The sequence below is a fragment of the Lagopus muta genome, chromosome 1 (assembly GCF_023343835.1).
Source record: "Lagopus muta isolate bLagMut1 chromosome 1, bLagMut1 primary, whole genome shotgun sequence".
In the NCBI taxonomy this organism is placed as follows: domain Eukaryota; kingdom Metazoa; phylum Chordata; class Aves; order Galliformes; family Phasianidae; genus Lagopus; species Lagopus muta.
In genome coordinates this window covers 85,584,541-85,600,121 of record NC_064433.1, presented here as the reverse complement: position 1 = coordinate 85,600,121, position 15,581 = coordinate 85,584,541, and the positions used below count along the sequence as shown (strand labels likewise).

Here is a 15,581-nt window from a genome sequence, read left to right as displayed (position 1 = left end):
TGCCAAGCAGCAACTGTATGGACTTTTCCCCCTATGATGCACTCCAGACTATTGCAGAGCCAGCATGTGTTCACAGAATCATCATGATGCAGCAGGACACCCCATCACAAGCCCCAGCCGTATACAGAAATAACACCACCTTCCAAAATAGACAAGACACTTAGGCAGAAGGCAGAATGCAGAAGGTATCCCCCATCAGCCATGCTGAGGGGCTGTACTCACAGGACACATGAAGACCTTTTCACGCAGGCCAATAAGTCACCTAACAAGGCAATCCTCTGTCACTACTCAGCCCAAAATCTGAATCTGAACCAAATTAACAGCAAAGCATAGCTTTCAACATTCTGCACCCGTATCTGCTTGTTTCTCAGCTTTTATCAATCCGGAATTGGCAAGTGGGAGAAAAAAAAAAAAAAAAAAAAAAAAGAGTCATTAGCTGCCTGAATAAAACGGTATGTGGAACTAATGTTATCAGCCTGAGCACCACCCAGGGATTTATTAAGCTTGCCATTGAAATTTCACTCAAAGCTGTTAATACAAGTTATTTGCATATGTCCATGCACAAAGCAAAATGGAACAAAGACTCATAATGTCATATTTAATAAGATTGTTACTGCCTAAAGTAAATGTTTGGTGGTCATTAAATGTTTGTTGAAGTGTAGCATATATATGCATCCTGTATTTAGAGCATTTTAGTAATAGCTACTGTGAGTTTTCAATGAAACAGTCAAAAGAGCCATTCTTGTCCAGCCATTATCAGTGCTTGGAACTAGAATCCTGCTGGTTCAAGAATTACTTTGAGAAGTGAGACATAACACACAGTGTAACCAAAACAGTAAGTTCCTGGTACAGCAGTGACAGTGTCATGCTTTAAATAAGCACAGCTCACTTCACAGCTTCTATGTTGTCCAGAAACAGATATGGAGCGTCCAAGGGGCCCAGGAAAACAGCAACCCTTTCAATCATCAGAAAAGAAAACCAACTGGGGCTAGTTTCCAGACATGCAGCATTTGCATTCCCAGCCTCAAGCCATCTCCAGGCATCAGTCTACCACTTAACACCCCGCATTAAGCCTACAGTTAGCATTACAGGGATCACCACTGAGTTACCTAAATGCCATTTCATGATTAGTGCTGAAATTGTTGGCAGCTTTTCTGTTTTTAAGTAGTGTCTATTTGTTTTGTTCCTGCTTTGAATGGATACAATGGATTAGTTGACATCAGCTTCACATCAGAGTTAAATGATACTCTTTTACACTTAGAAATACAGTTTGCAATTTCCCCTATTTTTACTTGATAATAAAGAGGTGTAGATTTAACCCAGACTAAATAAAGTTCATCCCTTTGTATTCTGAAAGCAACTTTGAAGACAGAATTTAAATGTTTCTCCAGAGTGGATAGAAACTGCATCCTACAATATCTTTCTTGCAAATTTGATGATCTTCCAAGAAAAATGCACATTGATAAGTAGCCAGAATATCACGTGATTTTACTAAAACCTGCTTGCAGCTAAGCATTTCGATCAGCTTTTTTTTTTTCCCCCCCTCCCAAGCAAAGAGTGCAGAGGAGTCCTACAACTCCTTTCTTCTTCTCCTGTTCAGGAGAAGTTGGTCAATTCATTTTTCAAACTTGACTTGAGGTATGTTTCACAGGGTATTTGTACTGCACTCAGAATCTGTTAAACTTCATGTAATATTCTGACTGTGAGGTCATTTTCCCTCCTTAAAAGAAATTGAGACTTGCATTTGGTCAAGTTGTAACTTTCTTCTTTCTCGTATGTTAGTCATTTCCTTCTCCCCCCAGAATACAGAGCTTACATGGAAAATTATTGCAGTAAAAGGAAAATTGGAATACATTAGAGCAAAAACTACCTCCAACTCTGTGAAATTTTGCAAATGGAACTTCTTTCATAAAATGCCAGGCACTCTGCTCCTCCAACTTGCTTAGTAATACTGCATTTTCATTCAGGTTTGCAACATTTTCCTGTGGAAACGCTAACGTGTGATCAGGCAAAAGTCAATTAGACTTTCCTCAAAACCACTACCATTGGGATCCAATTTGTCAGATTTGTTAAACATGCTGCTTTCTGTTCCTCTCATTTCTTCAGTCTGTGTAGGTACCCTGCTTAGTTTTTTGTTTTTTTTTTTTTTAAACACACCCAGTGTCATTAGGGTTCAATTTGAAAAGAATTAAAGGTGGCTATAATTTTTATGTGATTAAATTGCACCAATTATTTCTTGAAGCCACAAGCATATAATTTCCTATAAGCACTGAGCAAAAATCAATGTTCCCAGTTCATAAATTATTTATGACTCCATCAGACTGCTGTTTGTTAACATAACAGAAGGACACCATTCTGGACACAAACAAGGATTTCAACTTTCATTCACATAGTTAAGAATTCACACTAAAACCCACCAATACCAGCCTAGAGAACAGAATTTCTCTCCAATTTCTACGCACATGCTTGGTGAAGACAGCTATTTCCAAATAAGAAACACCACTATTTAAAATGTGTCTATATTACTAATATGTTACACAGTACTTGCCACAGTTGACATTTGAATATGCTCTTGAATTTCTTACAGGTTTTAGAAACCGTTTCAAGCAAGACCTAAAATTAGATTTAATGCTTACAAAATTTTCTAATCTGCAGAAGCAGCCCACATCTGACTTCCAAGTGCTTCAAAAGAACAACCACAATATTTTTAGACTTCTGCTAGTCTTATTAATATCATGCTTTAAACACAGAAGGTGTAGCTGTGTGTACCGTTTATCCATAGATACTTAAACCTCGCATCTCTTCTCTAGATTCTCTCCGCTTCACAAAGCCTACATCATTGTCAATATTAGGTAATCATGACTCTTTTTACCCTTACAATACAATTTTGCAACTAGCCTATACATCAGCATTTCCTATTTTAAATTACACAGAGGAATCAGCTAAGTATTCAGACACACACACACACACAAAAAAAAAAAAAAAAAAAAAAAAAAAGGATTCAGCCAAAGGAAAGTGCTGTCACTCTGTTGTTTGTGTCCTGATACAGGTCTGTCAAACAATTACGTCACTTCAAAGCAGCATTTTGAGGCAAGTTAGAGAGAAAAAACACAATGACATTTGTTATCCCCAGGAGCACAAGGGTCTCATTACCAGAATAGTAGTACCTGGACTTGAAAGCACAACTGGACCAAGTTCTAGCAGGGTCAGCTCCTTTTTCTATCCTCCTGACATAGATAAATTGAACAACACATAGTTTATGCTGTATGTATCCTTTGTGACGTGACCTTGAAATGAAAGGTGTCTGCCTAGACGGAGTGGATGGGAATGTTGCCATGTCACCTCAAGTAAAAGAAGGTTTGGTCCAACGCTATTAGGTCAAACATTCGTCTATTCTGTGAAAGCCTACCCTGACCAATTCAAGAGCAATTTTGATTTCAGTGTTGCATCTAACTCTCTGGTTGATTCCAGGGTTTGAACCTTGCATGCCTAGAGTGGATACAATTCTTTAAGTTACAGAACATTATTTGAAATATTGCTTCTTTCAGTCTGAAGTTATTTCTCTTGAATTTAATTATACCCATGCACATACACAGTTTCATCCAGTCCATCAGCTGCAAACACAGGTAGGTAACATCAGTCTATAACTGCATTTTGCATCCCCATTCTTTGCCCAAAGCTTTCTGTACCCAACCATTTCAAAAAAACATACATTAAAAAAAAAAACAACACTAAAATAATCAACCAACCAAAAGGTTTCCTTGTATAGTTCCTCCTCTACACACCATATAGTTCTTCAGTCAGTTAAGAGGAGAGGCACAGTACACTTATTAAAGATCAAAGACTAAAGATCTCTAATGTAAGAAATTTTGCTTAGCTGAGAAATGTATCTATAGCCATACATTATCTATGAATTCATTCTTGCTCACAATTCAAAACTATTACCTATATTTCAATAACATTGACAAAGGAATAAATACCTGAAAGTCATGTATTTCTTACAAACATTAGGAAACATTAGGAATCATTAGTACTTAGCTACAGGACATATTTAAAAAAAAAAAAAAAAGCCAGATTCTCCACTGGACAATGGGAAAAATGAAACAAGATTTCTTAGAGAAAAGGAAAGAGAAAGGACTCCTGAGTTTAGTCATTGCACAACAACTGCATACTAAATCACACAAACATGAGAAAGTGAGAATTTACAATTAAACCAGTTTCCATAGCTGACAATAGCAAGATCCAGCATCTTGCCAAGCTGGCTGATTTTGTGAAGGACACTTCATTTGCTGACAACGGAGAGGAGAAAAATAGCATCATCTACTTTTAAACAATCTTCAGCATAAGGAAGAAAAGGGGTTGACTAACTAAAGCTCATATCAGTCTCATGCTTCCTTGAGTTCACTCTTTGTATTGCTTGACTCTGGGAACAGAACTCTCAGCCACAACCAAGGAGTTTAGAAGCACAACTTCCATCAGTGCCCTCTGAGCTGCCAAGTCACTTTGCTCATGTTCCAGAGCCACACAGCACAGCAAGACAGGAGCTTGAACCTGCTGTTACCAATGAGATGGTTGTTACTGTATTTGGAGCAGTCTGTTTTCAGGGCATGGTTTTAACAGATATCGGTATTATCAAACCAGCAACCTCTTTGACTTCTGCACATCAAGTAGCATGAGGCAGTGTAGCACAGCTAGAGCACAGACTGAAAGCTTAGCAAGGATTTATGTACAAAGCCAGACTCTGTTGGACAGGATCAATTCAAATAGAGGAAAGGAAAAGAGCAAAAAGCCTTTTAGGCAACACACAAGAAGGATGACCTTTGAGGACCCTGCTGATTACTTACAGGATTTCTTGCCAAGTAATATGGGCTGCATTGCTCCCCAGCCACAGCAGCCAGCAGTATGGATTTCTGCACATTGGTTCTTCCAGCCCCAGGCTTGGCCTCAGTTGCTAAATATGGTGATGAACTATTTACAAAGAACAAAACTGAGACACTGTTTTAAATGCGCTTTTGTTTCTTTTTGCTTGTTTGTTGCTCATTTTCTGTTTGTTTCTTTTTTAAGGAAAAGTCAGTTTTGAGGATAGGAGTAGGTCTGAATTCATTTTGAGGCAATGAAACAGTAAATAAACTGCTTCCAACAATGGTCTTCACCTTTACCACTAGTTCCTCCAGCCTAGAGGAGGATATAAGCTAAAACCTGTTAACTAGATTCTGATCCATCGAAGCAGGCCAGCATACAAATAGAAAGCAGTGATTGATAGAAAGAAGTTAATTTTATGAATCAAGTTCCAAACAAGGATGGCCTCTCCAGAGGTTTGGAATAGTGTTTTTGAATCTTATTTCTGCCTTCCCCTTCCTCCAAGGCATTAGATTTGGACTGCTCCCAAAGGCAGATTTAAACTCAGCACATCCTGATGCGTATTTTAGAGTTTTATAAAATAATCAATAGAGTATAAAATAAGCTATTTTCCTTGACCTTCACTCAGAAAAGATTTCCATGCAGGATTAAAATCCTTGCCATGACCAAGTTTCTCTATATTCTTGTTCCTGAAATTTTCATTTTCCCCTGAAAAGAATGCCCAGCTCCAAGAGCAAGAGGCTGTCATCTGTCATTGTGTTTCATTAGAGAGCATTCACTCTGCTTAACCTCATCTTTTGCATGCCAAAAGCCAACACTGATCATTTAAACTTTAGCATTATCTATTCCCTGGGAGAGGGTAATACAGAGAGGGAGATTCTGCTTGCAAGTGCCTTTCCCAATACCAGCTCATAGGAGATCCTTTACACGAGATACTTCCCTATTTTAAATCCAGCTGCCAGCTCCATGCATCCTGCCATCTTCTCAAACACTGGCAGACAAAACATTGATGCTGCTCTGCTACATCAGGTTTTATGGATTTTTCCTCTTAATTCCATAGTACTCCGCTTGTTCTGCTCACTCCCACTGATAACATTAAAGAATCCTAGTGGAAAGTACATTCTAGGGAGAATAAGCTAGTGAAATTAGAGACCAACTGAACTTAAAGCAATGGGTATGAGCTGAGCACCTGCTGGTTTCTTCTTCCAGTAGAAATTAATGATATGCAATATCAAAAAGAGAATAAGAGAAAAATAACCTCTTTTCCTCCAAATAATAGTATAAAAATAACTAGTCTTTTGCTTTATTCACTAGAGTTGTTGTTTGGAAGTATTTCACTTAGAAGATTTGAAAGTGATTTGGAGGAGAGAGGTAATAGGAGGGATTTTAATGCTTCCCAGTACCTAGCAGCATCCCACAGGGACAGCACTAATACTTATTTTGGTAGTGTTTACCCTCCTATTGCCTATATTTTAGCAAAATTCTGTCTTTAAAGCTGAGTTCTACTGCTACTACTACAAAAAAAAAAAAAACAAACCCGCTTATTAACAAGAATTCATTCACTACAATTCAGAGAACAATTTGCTATTCACATGCCTGCCAGACATCCTGAGTAGTGCCTGAAAACCCCAGATCCTGTGAATTTAGCAGAACTTCAGTAAATTTTTTCTAGTCACAATTTGTTTGCTCAAAGTATTTGGGTTTCCCAGCTGGAACTAGGAAAACAAAGAGTGAGAACAACATTTAAACAATACCACACAGCTTAGATGACAAAACAAATAATGTAGCAAAGACCTATTGTGCACTAAACCTTCCATGGTAAGGGCTTCTAATTAAATACATTAAAATAAAAGGCACTAAAAAGGGGCTGTCAACCCAACAAAAATCTGACGTTCATCTTAGTGCTCATGAGGAATATAAACACATGCATGCACTCTGACTCACCAAAGAAAACAATATAGAGGCACAGTAAAACAGGAAGGGAGCACTTTTAGAGCAGGCTTCCTGTTCTAGGAATTCACAACTTTCACTTAGAGTTGCCCTGGCATGTACTACTGGCTCAATATGGGTAGATTTGTGGGCCAAGAAGCAGCTTTTGAGGTCAGTGCCCACTCTGTAACCATTCCAGGAGCTTTACTTTATGCTTGGTCCAAAGTAGCCCTACAGAGCAAGCAACCTTTTGCTTCTGAAGTGTTTTAGGTTCACTTCTGGCATCTTTGCTTAGTTTTTTCCTGGAGAAGCATGGTTCCTCTGTTCCAAACTGATTCTCCTACATGGACAATTAGGAGACACTCCTCAAAGTACTTCTAGGTACCAATCTAAGACACTAGAGTAGATACAGTCGCACACATTTTGGTGTCTGCCGTGCTCAAATACTGAATCAAAGCTTGTTCCCACACCATTAGAATTTTCAGAATTCAGAGGAAGTGAAGCTGGGATTGAAATAATTACCTCCAACAATAGTGTGAAAGGTTAAAAAGAAAACTGGGATCAAACTTAAGGACACATACAATGATAAAATGGTAGATACAACAAGACGACAAAGCAGGGTAACAGAGAATACACTACTAGTTTCCTGTATGACCTCTGAAGTAATTAACCTTTCCAGTGTCCCTCATCCCTATCTACAAGGACATGAGAATGAGCACTGAAAGACTGGGATATACTCAGATATTAACATGAATCACACAGCTACTACTTTAGATTAAGAGCGTCAGATTTTGAAGCAGAGAGGTCAACTACTTAATTTCTACCTAAACACACAGTAGAAACACCTTGATCCCATAGGTATACGGCAAATCTTAAAGCTGAGCTTGTGCCTGCTGGCATCCATCTCACTATTTTTCTGCACTTTTTGCCTAGAAAACTGTTCTAAAAGAACCAACAACAACAACCCAAAATGACCCATCTCTCAAGCTTGTAAGAATTAAAAAAAAAACAAAAACTCAAAAAAAGCATGGTTATATGAGTGGTACCTGAAGGCTCTTTTATGTACATTAAATTTAACAAGTAGGAATAGCAGCTTTAAAAGGGTAGTATTATCACAGCGAGATTTGAGTTAAAAACAGAGGAAAAAAAAATAGACTTGTTCTGACATTTACAGAAAGCAAAGGGTACAGAGAAAAAAATAAAAATCATTCAATTGAAATTCTAAGGTCTGATAACAACAGGAGGTGCTGATGAAACCACAGGCTTGGAAAAGAGAGAAATGCAAGTGGTTCCTCTCAGGGAATCCAGTGATTGATCAGTCGATCACAGGCATATTAACCTACTCTATTTTACTTACAATTCAACCAAATATACCATCTAAAGCAGAAAAACAGCATGGTGAAGAAAATAATCTGTATGAATATCATAAACATGGATAACTTAGTGATGAACAAAATCAAGACAGGGGTACAAGCGGGCTTGATTTAATTGCTGAGGGAGAGGATTGACCACCCTCTGGCAGAGAACTTCAATACACTTGTGAAAGAAATTGTGTTTTTAAAATAATCACATGCATGACGAAAAGAGCAACAGCTGCTCAGCAGCATGCAAATTTCTGCCTTTATTCAGTCCACACATGCTGATGAGATGTAAGCAGAGAAGATTGTTGAAAACTGCTCCCAAGCTGAACTAATGATCATTGTGAAAATTAATTTCAACATATTCATCTTGCATCATCACATGTAAAAGGGATATAATAATTAGCACTGAAAGTAACCCTTAAAAAAAAAAAGCAGTGTCACATGTAAGCACCAAAATATTACAATTTCCACTGCAGTTTTATTTCTTTGAATAGAAATAGGCCGAAGTATACTAGGTTGAACATAATCTCATACAAAAGTTCTGCAAAAACAGAATCTCTGGTGATTTGCAATAAACACTAACTTGCAAAAAGAGCATCTAATTTAATTATTTCACTGTAAAGACGAAAGAAATCTCCAGCTAACTATTGTTCCCCAACAAAGCCAGATGGATTTGGCCAATTGCTTACCAGCTTTCAGTGCTTAAAACTGACCAAAACTACAGAAAAACACGCTCACCTGTTCCTGGGTAGATTTGTAGCTATTGTTCACTGCTGGTCAGATTTCTTTCCTTGGTTAGTATAAACCAGAATTTCTTGTTTAGGATGATATATAAAGTGAGGCTTATCTATAGTAGTCTGACCTGACAGGCATCATGATAAAGATATTGAGTATGCTCCCCGGGTATTAAGCACAATAGAATTTCACCTCAATTACCGATGATAGCATCCTTCTCTGTATCCCTTAAGCAAGTAAAAACCCTGAGAATCTTCAGCTTTCTTCATCATTCTAATCTTGCTTTGGATTTTTTTGTTGTTGTTTAGGTTTTGCTTGTTAGTTGTTCCCTCTTCTCTCCTACATTTTCTTAAGGTCTCAATATTATAACTCTCCCTTATTTAGGCTTTTCTTTAGTGTTTTCAATTTATGGTATTTGCTCTAAAAGCAGCCTTATCCAGAAATTCCAGTAGATTCCAAACATAAGTGAGAAAAACATTACGTAAATAAATTTTTAAAAACAGTTCCAAAAACTTTTCTCATATTAACCACAGAAATTAAAATAACTTTGTCTTACTGGTGAAAATCAGGAGAAATATTGAAGAGAAGTAGCAGAATTTCATGAAGATACAGAAGCAGACGTCTACATGAAAGAAACCCGTATAAAAGTAGTACAACATACATATCTAAACTTAATTTATTTTTTTAAAAAATAACCATTAGCAGATACATATTTAGTTACTCCAATCAGTATCAGAAGTAGCACATGGAAATAGGAGGCATGCACGCTTAGGATGACCTAAGAGAGTGAACTCAACGTACCACACAGTACAGACCACTGCAGAACTACCAATAGCTGCTGTCATCAACATTATGCGTCCCAATCACAGAGAAAAAGGAGGAGCCTAAACATTTTCCCTGCTAGAAAACATGCCCCAACATGAAAAGAGGCCAGAGCATTCTCTGAGTGAACAAAATCACAGACTATCACAGTCAGAAAGCTCAATGCAGTACAGGGGTGATAGAGGAGTGTAGTAGTAAAGGTGCTAGCGCAAACAGAACGGTGTTACAAAAGAAAAGTGCTTACCTTTCTCTGAAGATCAAAACTTCCAAAGAAAACACTACAAGGGAAGGATTTCCAACCAGAAATCCTCCAGTGGCAATCAGCCCTTAAATGAGGTCTAAGAGTGGTGCAGCCAGGCTCCACCCCCTTCCGTCACACAGCTGAATTGCCTTCACCTGTGCTCCCAGGGCTGACCCGGTTTTTCCCCCAGGTGCTCAATCAGTGCTTCAGTGCAACAGCTACCATACACACACATTGCAAGAAGTCATTTCTGAAGAAATAAAACAACACACTACAATATGCTTGAAGACCTAGGTGCACAAAGGCAAAGCAAGGAAATTAAATGAATGGCTAAATCAGTATTATATTACCTACAGTAAAATTAAAATATAACTCTGACAAGTCCAAGCCACAAAGTTGGCGTTCTGTTAATGTTCCAATGTTAAATGTCTCAATGGAGTGGACAAGCAACTGGGAATAAATTAAAACAGGATTATACACATCTATAAAAGGTATATAAATCCCCTGTCATCTCCCAGCTTTTATGGCCAAACACTCTTTCAGTCCACTGAGTCTACTTGCACACAGTTACCAGAGACTGTCTGAGAGACTACAGGATGGCAAAGATCATTGCCAGCATCACAGCTGCCACTCCTTCATTTCTGTGACATCACCCATCTCTTTCATGGCATCTCCAGTTTCCATAAGGATGAACAGTAGCAATTATTATGAATGCATTCCTCAGTCAAGAAGTCAGAACTCTCTTCTGCCAGAACATTATTGGAGAAACAGTTGTTTTAACAGGACCTGATTTTCCTTGAAAAGATTATTCTAGAGGACTTTGCACTTCTTCGATTACATGAAAAAGTTCAAACTATGCAAAAAAAAAGGAAACAAGCCTGCTTAGAAAGAGATGAAGGTGGTCATACACACCTGATATCTAATTTAAACTTAGCAGATTTGAAAGTTTGTCAAGACCTGTAGAAGAAAGTCCTTCATCTACAAGACACTGAGCACATTAGAAGTGCAGCTTGAGCTTTATGAGTAACTAAAAGCGTGCAACTTATTTCCCCACCTTCTATATGAATAGTTCAGGAATATTTAATGACTTTCAAGGATGTGTTGCTCTCCAGAAGTTATCTAGGGAATCATTTATACATTCTACCTGAATAAATGGTTGCTCTCATTCAGCGTTGGAAATTCCAGCTGTATTGACTGGCATCTAGCTCACAGCACATCTCTCCTCTTCCTCTGGACTTAAGTAGCTCTTCAAAATTTTGATTGTGTGAATTCCAATTTCAGTCCTGATTCAGTGGCTTGTTTTCTGTGATTGCAGTACTTGCAAACAGTAAACATTCATACTATCTGTGCAAGCTCTGTAAGCCTTTATTGATACAGTTCCAGGAAGAGGCACTGGCTTTTGGCCAATAAAGGTGATCACCTCTCCGTGCTCAAGTAAAACTTGTATCAGAGAGAGTCATAATGAGCTTCCTCCTTTAAAAAGCTACTGACAGCAACTGACAGGCAGTACTATAAATGATTAAGTTAAGGTTATTAAACGCACGAAAAGGGATAATTACAAAACTGCAAATATTCATTGAAGATTTCAGTATCATGTTTACCCCAGATCTTCAACAATTTTTCCTTCCAGCAAATACATTGTATAAAACAGCAGATATAAAACCCTTCTGCCCTTTTGTAAATGAAGTGGACACTGATCAAAGTGTAGATTAGCTGTGCGGGGAGTTGGACAGAACAGATGTTGGAAACAGCAGTGTAACCATCCTAGAAGTACAACAGATGTCAGTAAACATCAAAAAAGTGTCTCATTTTTATACTTTGTTTTAGTTTTGTTTTGTGGAGTTACTTTATGTTTGGTTGGTTGAGTTGCTGTTTATTTGTTATTGTTGTTTTTACTTCTCTATTGTTTTTGTCAGATACTTCACTCATTTATACAAAAAACATGCTTGTCAAGCATATGGACTACACTTCTTAAAGCTTAATCTCCAGATGTGGTACTTTGAATCTGCTGTCAGTAATCGCCAAAGGAAGACTTTGAAATTGATTCTTATTCAGGATTCTAGTTTAGAAAAGCCCTTTATTTCTATGCTAGGAACTTTGGAGGTGGGTTATTGCCCCTTTTAGTTTAAGAAAGAATTTCCACTTTACAATAAACTCTGTTAGACTCTGTGGGGAAACAATGAGAACTTCTGAGTTGAAATACAATTCAGAATATTCTCTATTAAAATCAATAGTCATCCTCCTGAAAGAGGGATGGGGCAAAGGATGATAATTTGATGTTCTGAAATTCAGATCCACTTTCCAACAAAAAATCATGTGAAGTTAAAACTTATTGAACAAACTGAGGTGCAAAACCTAATGCAGATGACAATTCTGGTCAAAGCTTCAGTACATTCACAATTATATTCTTCTTTAAACTTGTTGGATAAAATGAGCATCAAAATAGAATTTTGAGTAGTACAGTACTTCACTATAGACAATAAGTACTGTGTACCCCACTTCTAAATAGACTTGACAATTAAATCTGAACATCAGGTTCTTCCCAATTGAAGTGTCACAGCAATTTCAGGATGAATGTGAAGTGGCTAAGTGATCCAAGGCTAGTTTTTAAAGGTCAAGTGCCTGTTGCAGAAATAGTACACTTGTCAGCAGCCTCAGTTGATGCAAAAGATTTCACTAGCACCAAACTTTGACTGCTACCCATCAGTGCTAGAATGGCTCCCTCAAGAACAGTGTTAAAGTATGTTAATAAGGCAATATGGAATAAATATTTTTTGAATATGAAGTTGTATTTCTGCCAAAGCAATTCAAAGGCACTGGAGCAAAGCAATCACATTTTCCTTTACTTGCAGAGGGTTTCTATGCACTGCTAAGGATCATTCCCAAAATTATTCACATTGTAACATCTAATGAAAAAGCAATGGTTAAAAATCATAGAATCATCACAGAACTGTAGAATGGCTTGGGTTGGAAGTGACCTTAAAGCTCATCCAGTTCCAACCTGCTGCTGTAGGCAGAGCTGCCCCCAGCCCCATCCAACCTGCCCTTGATTGCTTCTAGGGATGGGGCATCCATAACTTCTCCAGGCAACCTGTGCCAGAGCCTCACTGCCCTCTGAGTAAATAATTTCTGCCTAATATCTAATCTAAATTTCTTCACTTTTAGACCTAAACCATTCCTGCTTGTCCTATCATTATCAAACTGTACAAAAAGTCAGTCTCTCTCCTGTTTGTATGCTCCCCTCAATTACATGAAGGTCTACCCAGAATCTTCTCCAAGTTAAACAAGCCCAGCTCTCTCAGCCTTTCTTCATAAAAAGAGGAGCTCCAGCTTTCTGATCACCTACACGGCCCCCTTCTGGACTCACTCCAACAGCTCTACACCTTTCATGTGTTGGGAGTCCCAGGCTTGGATGAGTGTTCCAGTGTGGCCTATCAGGTTGTTCTGCTCACATAAGATACATTAACTAGGATATCCAGCATACACATCTGTGCAGTAATGAAAGGATGACATTGCAGCCTTCTTGCTAAGACCCCGATGAAATGTGCGATGCCAATATCTCATCTTTCCAAAACGGCCAGACTACACATTTAAAATATTTGGAAGTGTAAATACTGCCTATGCATTTTATGACACAGTAAAAAGTGGTTTAATGTAGCAATAAAAACTCAAATATGCTTTGACAAAGTTATTTTAAACACAGTTCTAAAGCCAATAGGTACTAAGTTTTAGACAGATGATTTCCAAAGGGCCTTGGCACAATACCATTTAAAATGAAGGTAAAATATTCTACATATCAAGGCTTGCTAAATAAATCCCAAGATTTTTATGGCACTAATGAGTATGAGCACACTGGGACTGCTCAGTAATTCACATTAGAACTATATATATTGTAGATGCAAAAAATAGAACATGGCATATTCCTTAATCCTAAAACACTCTTCCAGCCTATCTGGAACAGCAAGACTGGAAATGGAGAATTCCTCAGGTTCAAATAAGAGTATTTATCACCGTAACCTAGGACGCAAATAAGATCAAACCTTTTGAAGAACAGATAGCACCACACACTGCATGCTCCTCAAAGCCTCACACAGTATAAACAACACCACACAGTAAATTAAATGTTTTTACCCAGTGGTCAGTGTTCCATTATGACTGGCCCCAAGCAGTGCACCTGGGCAATATCACCTACCATGAAGAGGAAGGTTTCACCTCCACCGTTTCCAAGACATCAGGGTGGAATTCCCACAGCCACCCCAACTCAAGTTCATGCACATCTAGCCCCTACAACAAGCAACAGGGCCTAGACATCCCCTGCAGGCATCACAGGTGTCCCCAAGGTGAAGAGAGATGCCAGCAGAGTTGTCAGCACACACGCTGCAGTCATGGCTAGAGCTCATCCCGCGTTGTCTGGATAAGTATCTATGCAAGGCCTGCCTTGAGGAAGGCCATAAGTGGCAGCAGAAGTTTTGAGAAAAGCAAAAAGAGGAAAAGCACAAGCTTTATGTGGATGATTTGGGGAGGGAAAGAAGTCCTCCCTAAACTGCCCACTCAGCTCAGAAGTTAAGCTAGCAGCGCTTTGATTTTTACACAACTTAAAGCCAAAAGGATCCAGTTCAGAAGAAATGAGTCACACATTGCTCTCAGAGATTTTAGCTCATCTAACAGGATGGTCTGTGGCTGGAGCAGTAATCGCTTTGTTGGGTACCAACACCGCTTGCGTTGCTTGCGTTGAGTTACACCACTTGCACTGAGCCCTTCTCTGCACCTGACAGCTGAGCACAAAGCTTGTGGGGAAGGGAAGTGTTTTCTTCTGAGCCATCACAGTCCATTCCAGAACAGCTAAACCAGCAAGGTTTAAACACAATCAGTACGTAGAATTGAACAGCGTATGCATGACCTTTGTCAAGTAGTTCTGTTTGACTGCAATTCTCAAACTCTAAGTGAAGGGAACACACCAAAAATTTTCCTGATTCCACCATTTGCACTGTGAATTAGACTTCTATTTTCATTCAAAGTTCTTTTTAATACAGAGGAGAAAGAAAAAAAGAAAAAAAAAAAACACAACTGACAGACATTAAAAAACGCTTATGCTGTGTTAGTCAGAGAAGCCTGTTACTGCCCGATCCTGCATTCATTTGACACCAGGCACTTTTCCCTTACCAGCATTAGCTTGCATGCTTCTAGGGAACCAAGACAGTATTACAGCAAGATAAAAATTAAAATACACAGCATCGCCAAATCATATGCAAGTAATTGGCAGAAATAAGACTCACTCTCCTGATTTAGACACTGTAGAGCCCTATTCTTGTTAATTAAAAAAGGTTAGGTGAATGATTTAGACGAACAATTCAGAAGAAATATGAACCTTTCTAAACCTTTGTTCAAAATAAGAGCTGAAATTTCTGGAGACTCATAAAAAGCTAATTCTGGACACACATCAGCTTCTGCATGCACACACACGTGCATGCACTGAGTGCTCCTCTTTCTTCTATACTTCCCACATTTAACAAGCAGTAAAATTGTCAGAAGAATCTTGAAGAATAATGCCTGTGTCAATAGGAAAATTTCCACTCCATACCACCTTCAGAAAGGTGGCAGGAATTTTGAAAACACTTTGTCTTATTCTTTTT

General features: G+C 38.4%; 1 long non-coding RNA gene across 1 annotated transcript in view; it reads right to left on the bottom strand.

The window, feature by feature from the left end:
- LOC125702783 (uncharacterized) overlaps nucleotides 1-10,017 on the bottom strand; it is a 289,289-nt gene extending 279,272 nt beyond the window's left edge. Inside the window, exon 1 of the long non-coding RNA XR_007380701.1 lies at nucleotides 9,952-10,017. This is a non-coding gene — a long non-coding RNA (uncharacterized LOC125702783). The remainder of the gene's footprint in view (nucleotides 1-9,951) is intronic.
- Between the last annotated feature and the right edge of the window lie 5,564 nt (nucleotides 10,018-15,581).